The sequence below is a fragment of the Mytilus galloprovincialis genome, chromosome 12 (genome assembly GCF_965363235.1).
Source record: "Mytilus galloprovincialis chromosome 12, xbMytGall1.hap1.1, whole genome shotgun sequence".
Taxonomy (NCBI): Eukaryota; Metazoa; Mollusca; class Bivalvia; order Mytilida; family Mytilidae; genus Mytilus; species Mytilus galloprovincialis.
The window spans coordinates 21,917,127-21,926,467 of NC_134849.1; positions in this window are offsets into that span (position 1 = coordinate 21,917,127).

The window sequence follows — 9,341 nt, forward strand, 5'->3', positions numbered from 1 at the left end:
GACCTTGGCATGCCATCTATTCTTTCGGAACTTTCCATGGCATAGTACATCTGCAGCCTGTAAGAATAAATACATATTTTTATACATTTAAATTTCAAAACAGGATAATATGATTGCACCTTTTGTTTGCTTACCATTCGTCAGACACAAAAAAAAAAAAAACAAACGCAAAGAGCTAAAACAATATTTTCAAAATACAAAGAACAATCATGACAGGAATTCTCTGAGTAGTGCTGTCAGCATAAAAACCGTGCGGAAAACCTTTCTATGTCCTTGGAGCTCGTAAGGAAAATATCTCATACATGCAGGTAGAGAAAGACACAATGATTATTGTTTTATACTTTTTTAGAATACAGAAACACTTATGATAGCCAAGGTTTAATCCCAATAGTTGAGTTAGATGATTTCAAAAATAATCACTTGTATTTTCTTTTTTATTCTTGGTGAACGACGGACGAAGAGCAATAAACATTTGGCCTCGTATTGTCCGCAGAATTTTCATGCAGTAGTTAAAACCGACACATTGTCGGGTTTAACCTGTGGCTGTGATTTATGGTAAAATATTTTAAAAAGTTGAAGATTATAAAGAAAAGTCAAGCAAAGAGCGGCGATTGAAACCAAAGTAATAGTCATACTCATAAGGCGAAAACGAAGTGACAATAGCGTGGCAAATAAACCATACCAAAATAACAGACAGACAACAGTCTGTAAAACACAGTATAGAAGACTAGATTCCGAGCAACACGAACCCCATTAAAACTCAAGCTGATCGCAGATGCATCGGAAGACGGAAGTGCAAGTAGATACTGCCTTACATGTATATAGGATAAGCTAGCAACCCAACAACACAACTAAACAATCAAATATAGTATGTACATATACCTGAAGTGGTTTATTCTAGTAAGTACATACACCTGAAGGTGTTTATTCTGTTAAATACATATACCTGAAGTGGTTTATTCTAATTAGTACATACACCTGAAGGGGTTTATTCTAATTAGTACATACACCTGAAGGGGTTTATTCTGTTAAGTAAGGTGTTTATTCTGTTAAGTACATATACCTCTAATGCCTCGTTCACACGGACATGTAAATCGAATTAAATTCGAATCGAATGCGAATGGAATTCGTTAATCGCGTTCACACACTCTTCTTTTTTTAATTCGAATTGATTCGAATTAGCTAATTCGAATTATCAAATTCGCATTAGAAATACGCTTTTGTGAATACGATTTAAAAGTTAACGTCGTTTGAACAGTAAGGCGAATTTGACGCGCATTGTAATTCGAATTAAAATTGACGTTAGGACGTTAAACATTTCGAATGCGAATTAAACCAATTCGAATTAGTTAATACGAATCGAATTCGAATTACGTGTGAACTCAGCATAATTCGTACATACACCTGAAGGGGTTTATTCTGTTAAGTACATGCATATACCTGAAGGTGTTTATTCTGTTAAGTACATATACCTGAAGTGGTTTATTCTAATTAGTACATACACCTGAAGGTGTTTATTCTAGTAAGTACATATACCTGAAGTGGTTCATTCTTTACTGTTGGTTCATGATATTCTGTCTCTTTGTCTCCGGGTAAAATGTTAGCCTGATAGCCAGGGTTTTCAAAGATATCTTCTCTCGTCTCAAAGACATCTATACCGCCACTTCTAGGTGCCAGTATATCGTTGTCTGATTTGTTCTCAAATACGTCGATGACTTTTTTTGAAAATATATCGATTGATTTCTTCTTGAAAATGTCATCAATCTTTACCAAGACTCATTACATACCTGAATTATAAGATACAAAAGATTTGTTATATTGACAAAATGGTCATTATTTTTCGTAGCACATGTTTAGTTAAGTTTCCCCCTCCAAATAAGACTCAAAGAAATTAGAGAGCGGGAGGACAATAATTAAACAGCAGTAAACGGTAATATTTTGAATAAAGATGATTTTCTTTAAAAATAAAGTCTATGTACAATTGTTTTACAGTAAAACTTAGTCATTCAAGTATATAAAACGTATTCATGGTTGTTGTATTTGATACATATATTAAAGGTAGATGTAATATGTTTCGCATGACTTTAGAATTAAATTGCTCCCCATGTATTTATAAATGTTCGTTACAACGTGTCCATTAAATTATTCAATTAAAAGTCCAACATTCAATTATTGAATAATAAGAAAGCTTTCAAATCGAATCAAATTAATTGAACTGGAAATTGTCAAAATTATACATTTTAAACATACTAACTGAAAGTCTAACTAAAATTAAATAAACCCGTTTCTTATTAACGATTACATATTTTAATTCTGGATTTTATTCAATATACACCTTCGTATGAGTGTAATTCGTAATATAAAAATGATACTTTAAGACTGTAAAACGAGAAAATGTGTAAAATATCTAATTAATCTATATTGAATAGACTTACATTTAACGCTCATCTTTAGTCTCAATACACTGTATACTATTTGAAATATTTAAATTAAAGTATCGTCTTTTGTTTTAATTGTAAAAGATTTTAAATGCGATAATCAATCGAACAAACTTAAAGTTAAAACTAGCATAAGATAAAACGATAACATACATGTATAGTTAAATCATCCAACTGGTCCCCTCAACTGGTTCCATATTTGCATTGATAGTCATCGTGCCTATACGTTGTCCCAATGTCCTTTGTTGCATATCCTGTTTGATAGAATATTCATCACGACTTGCGTATGTTTTTCTATACGGTCTGAAAGCTGAGATCTGATATCCAGATTTAATGGTCTATCTCCCTATAATCAACAAGCATCACGAGATATTTTCATTCTACGAGTTTTTGTGAGAACTTTATTGTACTTTCTTCATACTCCCATTCATATAATTTATTATCATTTCATATGAATGAAAACAATGAAAAGTACTTTGATGTTCAGTTTCATGATGATTTTTTTGTAAAGAGCAGTTTGATTATTGACTTATCTAAGATTTTTGATATTTGACTTTTTGGGATGAAAGTGCCATTGTCATCACTTCAAAGAATTTTTGACTGTTGAACCCTTAAATTGATTTCAAGACTATGCTTAAAATATCTATTGGTTTTACATTTGTTTTTAAAACAAAATCGAGAAATTATGAATATATGAATATTGTCACGTGGTTTGGTAAAAGTGGTGCGTTATATATGACATTGAGTATATGACAATATTTACCAAATCAACCATACAGTAAGGCCAAGTTCAAGGGCTTTTAACAAATCACTAGACTTAAAACAATAACAACAAATGTTAACAAATTGTATATATATATATATATATATACAACTCGTCTAAACATCAACCCAACAATGTTAGATCTGTAAATTTGCTTTCGCAAATTTTTGGTTCTTCCCTCGCCGGGATTCGAACCCATGCTACTGTGATATCGTGACACCAAATCGCCTGCACTGCAGCCGTCCCGCTAGACCACACGACCACCTGGGCTCTATATATATATATATAGTTGTTTTCCAAATTAATTGTTATGTTGTTTTTTTAAATAGCCATAGAAGTTTCGATTTATGGAAATTTAATTTTTAAAAATCCTTCGAAAGATGTGGCTTACAATTTTTGGTAATGTTTTATTTTAATGCTTTTCATTTTTTATATATTTGGCTTTCATAATATTTGATTTGATTCTTTCTGTTTAGTTGTTTGTAGGTACATGTAGGTGTACTATCTACAGTAAAGAACCAGTTGTTCAGTTGTCGTTTTTTTAAGTATTTCTCGTTTCTCGTTTTTTCATAATATAGATTCGACCATTGGTTTTCCTATTTGAATGCTTTTACACTAGTTATTTTGGACCCCATATAGCTTTCTGTTCGGTGTGAGCCATGACTCAACATGCGCGTAGCTACGTTTACGTCAAAACGCCCGGGCGTACACTTGAATTTTGGTAAAAAAAAATAATCTTAAAGCACATCAGATTTATAATTCTTTCTTCATTAGCTTGTACTTGCGGAAATTTACTTTTCAGCCAAATGGTATCATATATTATATTAGTTCATTTTCTGTCAAGTCTGAATCTATACTGTGAGTTCTATACGAACTTCCCTTTTGTGTAAAACAATTCATTATCTGCTGAGATTCGTTTTTTTGTTTGTTTAAAGTTTTGTTGAGCCTACGACATATTTATGACGCTATTTAAAGCGAGACAAAACCGCTATCATCATTTTTCGTCGGCGGCGTCAATATCTGGGTTCAGTATGTTGTTAAAAAAAACACATCAATTTCTTTGTCAAAACTTCATCTTGTTACATGTATTAATAAATAAAACTTTAGCAGGATCCAAGAATTTTTTTACAAAATTTGTCTGAAGCAAAGTTTTGGAAGTAAATTTGTTTATTCATTTTTCAGTATTATACTGACAGACTGTATGGCTTTTAAAAATTATAAATGCATAAACCTTTATAGACTGTCATGAAACTTGGACCAAAACTAATAGTCCAGATCAAGAAAAAATATCAAAAGAAATGTTTGATTTTTTAAAATCCTGTAATAGACTGATATATATTCTTTATATAGACTAGACCGTTGGTTTTCCCGTTGGAATGGTTTTACACGTGTAATTTTTGGGGCCCTTTATAGCTTGTTGTTCGGTGTGAGCCTAGGCTCAGTGTTGAAGGCCGTACATTGACCTATAATGGTTTACTTTTATATATTGTTATTTTGATGAAGAGTTGTCTCATTGTCACTCATACCACATCTTCCTATTTCTATGATAAATGAATTCACTTTTGCGAGGAATATCCCAGACGAGAACCAGGATTCCGCAGAACCCTTAACGATATTTAATATTGCTCCTGAAAATCTCTGAAGATTAATTATTGCATGTTCGTTTAAGAAATTTGGACATAAAATAGGTGTGTTTGTTGGTTGAGTGCTTAACCCCACGGCCCCTTTAAACCATATTTAAAAAGTCACTGGTTTTAACATTTTCTCTAAATCCAATGACCATTATGTTTCACATTAACAAAATGAATAACTTTACATAACAAATAAACCATTTAGATTCAAAAGTATGTTGCTACTGATGAGCTTTTAATGACAGGAATGGTATCCATTCTCGATAACTCTTTAGATTCCGGGGGCTTCGCTCCCTAGCTCTAGCCCGCTACATGAACCCCATCTCCGCTAGCCAAGGGTTACGGTCCATTCCCGCTCTCTCCGTGGAGAGCGCGGAAGTGGATCGTAACCCTTGGCTAGCGAAGATGCATGAACCCGTTTTGGGATCATTGGATTGCTCGGCAAGGTTCGTGCGTACACGTAAAAATGACCTAGCTACGCCACTGCTCAATGTTAAAGATCGTACTTTGACCTATAATGTTGTTTTTTTTTAAATTTTGACATGGATGGAGAGTTGTCTCATTCATACTCATACCACATCTTTTTGATTCTTTTTATAAAACCCTATCTTGTATCTTGGATAGTATTTTGATCTTGATGACGAATAATAGAAAGGACCATGTTGTTCCTATTTTTAGATTAAATTTGTACTGTAAACCCATTTCAACATATAAATGTTATTCGTATCTTGAAAATTTAGAGATTGAAGATTGAGTCGGCTGAGAAATCATATGTAACTTACAAGACATCACTTTCATTTCTGTATACAGAATTTTCCATTTTATTCTTTAACATTTAATCATCTCTGGTGTGTAGAGTATACAACTTTATTCAAATTGACAATGGCTTGTGTTTGCGATAACACATTTTTTTAGTTGAAGATAACAGCGTACAAGGATGTTGATTTGTCTAATTATGATAAAATGTCTGTTGCACATGAGAATATTTTCTATACGTGGTAGAAACAACCCTGTCCTTAAGTCTTATATAGAAATCTACTATATGCGACATCATTTTGGTGTTTTTTTTTGTGTGAGAATGAAGCTTTACACACAGTTCACATGGAGTTAAATAAAGGCAACAGTAGTATACCGCTGTTCAAAACTCATAAATCTATGGACAAAAAACAAAATCGTGGTAACAAACTAAAACCGAGGGAAACGCATTAAATATAAGAGGAGAACAACGACATAACACTAAAATGTAACACACATAGACAAAATCCCACGAGAATAACAAATATAACATATATATGTAACATCAAAACCAAATACATGAATTTGGGATAGACAAGTACCGTGACACGTCTTATCGCAATGTGAATTTACACTAAAAAATAAGAGAAAACAAACGACACAACGTTATAATGTAATACACACAGAAACGAACTATAATATAACAATGGCCATATTCCTGACTTGGTACAGGGCATTTTTAAAGGAAAAAATGGTGGGTTGAATCTGGTTTTGTGGCATGCCAAACCTCGCATTTTAATGGCCATGTGAAATATAACATCAAAATGACAACACAGGACTACAATATAAATAAATTGGAGAACAGAATTGAGAAAAAATCACACGAACAACAGCCAACAAAAGGCAACAAGTTCAACATTTTAATACGCCAGAAGTGTATTTTGTCCACACAAGACCTACGTGTGACTCCCAGATACAAAAGTTTGAAAGCCGAAACGAGTACAAAGTTGAACAGCATCGAGGACCAAAAGATCAAAAAGGTTGTGCCAAACACGGCAAGGGTTTTCTGTTAGTTACCTGAAAATCCCTATAATTTAAAATAATTTATACTTTTGCAAACAGTAAATTTTATAAAATGAATATTCAAAAGATGTACATGATAAAACTGGAGTATTAACTAATTACAGGAAACAACTGAAATACATTTACATAACCAGACATTTGAAACACAAAAGTAAACACATCCGAATAAGTTTAAACCTCTACGCCAAGTGACGTCCTATTTGAAACTAAAAAATGACGAAAAAATGACGTCATTTGAATTTGTAAAACAGATCATCAAAAAATGAAAAATGACGTCACATAAGAATGAATAAGATAGAATTAGGATTGATTTAAGATTATATATTTGAACTAAATACTGATTTTGCATTTAATAACAAAGCACATTTTAATACTCATTAATATCAAACTAAGGTAGCAATTAACTATATTATAAAACTATGTCCGGTTTGTTTTGAATCTAACTTCAAACGTAAAATATCGTACTGATTACGTTGAACGAAATCAAATCTAATAAATGAAGGCGGTAATTAATTTTCTTTACCATAACACATAAATATAATAAAAAAGACGTCAACACATTTGACAAAATCCGATGAGAATTACAAATATAACATCAAACATTTAAACTAAATACATGAATTTGGGATAGACAAGTACCGTACCAAGTCTTATAGGAATGCGAGTTCACACTCGGCAAAACAGTCACAATCGGGAATAAGTTACGTTTGGTAATTAAAAGATTAGACGACATTATGACAAAACACAACCTACCATGTGGTAAAAATGTCCTTAGCTAGTTTGGTCAACGACACATCGTATGGATCCACCAAATCGTGATGGTGTCCATAAAATTTACGGAGTGTCAATTTTAATCTGTCCTCCTCATAACTTTGTTGGAGCAGTTTCTGTGTAAGGAGCACACTCCTGTATATGAAGTCCGTATAGTGTGAACAAGCACGAGAATAACGTATCAATTGTGATATGTAAACACCATACGAAGGGGCAGAGGGTATGTTACTGCTGAGAAATGGGAAATTGATAATTGGGAAGTTGAAATCGTCCCGTTTATCATAGATTTTCGTGTGAAGTCGTCCATCTACGTCAATATTGAGGAAAAGATCAAGGTATGAAGCAGTCCTTCTAGTATCAGTGGTATCCTTAATTTCAAGTTCACTTGGATATATGAGATGTAAGTATTGGCTGAAATATGGGTTATTCAATGATAGAACATCATCAATATATCGGAAAGTAAAATTAAAGAATTTCGCAAGGTGCTTTTTCTTATTGTCTTTTAGAAGGTTCTGAATGAATTCTGCTTCAAACGAGTACAAAAACAAATCAGCCAGCAGGGGTGCACAATTAGTACCCATTGGAATACCGACTGTCTGTTGAAATATAAATCCTCCAAACTCAACAAATATATTGTCGATCAAAAAGTCCAGCATTTTTATAATATCATCTTCAGTATATTTTCTGGGAGATTCAGTGTGATTTTTCACAAATTATGAATTATTGTAACCCAAAAAAAGAAATTTGTATCTACAATTTCCATCTTTATAGAAAAAGCTCTGTTTTATAAGATGGTGTAGTCGATCTTTCAACTGAGCATGGGGAATAGTAGTATATAACGTAGACAAATCAAAAGTTTTTATGTTGCTGCAAAATTGCAAAGATTGTGATTGAAGGTTAAGCAGTAGATCTTTCGAATTTTTGAGAATCCACATCTGGTTAACACCACTGGTAGAATATATCTCCTCACAATATTTTTGAAGCCCATCTTTAACTGTCGAAAGAATAGTAGTCAGTACTTTAGAAAGATGTTTGGTCGAAAATTTTGAAAACCCAGCTATGTATCGTTCTTTATATGGAGTTTTGTGTAATTTAGGTATCCAGTATAATGAAGGCAAGTTTTCTTCGTTTTCTTTGATGTTGATACCAAAATTTATGATTTTGTAAAATTTCGTCCTTGGTAAATGATGTTAAAGAATATGTAGGATTACCAGTAGTTTTATCAATTCCAAGCTCTGTAGTGAGACATTGCAAATAATGTTTTTTTTACATATGAAGACAATATTATTGGAGGCTTTATCTGCTGGAACAACGACATATTTGTCATGCAAAGAGGATAAAGCATCCACAACCTCCGGATTCTTGAAAGGGTTAGAAACTTTAGTACTCATATTACATCGTAGTTTTTGTATGCGCCTCTGAATGCATGATCGAATAGCTTTGATCCATTCAGACAAAGTGTCCAGTTCTGGTTAGTCTGGTTCGCGCTTTACCCATTTTCTTGCATAGTCCTCAACTGCATCCATCAGTAACTTGAAATTCTTTTTCCAGTTGATTGGCTGGGGGATTCTATATTTTGGTCCCTTGGCTAACAACTCTCTTAGTTGTTCATTGGTAACGATGCAAAGGTCTCCAGTAATAATATGACCAGCTGGACTGTAATTGTATTGTGAACAACTCTCTTAGTTGTTCATTGGTAACGATGCAAAGGTCTCCAGTAATAATATGACCAGCTGGACTGTAATTGTATTGTGACGATGCACATGAGCAATCCGGAGGCTTGGATTTTGTATCTTTGAGGTTAAAAGCCTCTAAAACTCTCTTGTGGTTGAAAACTTTGGATGCAATAGACTTGGTGTAAGTATAAGAAATAACAGGTGTAGCTTTATTTTTGAAGTATTCAGGTATAGTTTTATGTAC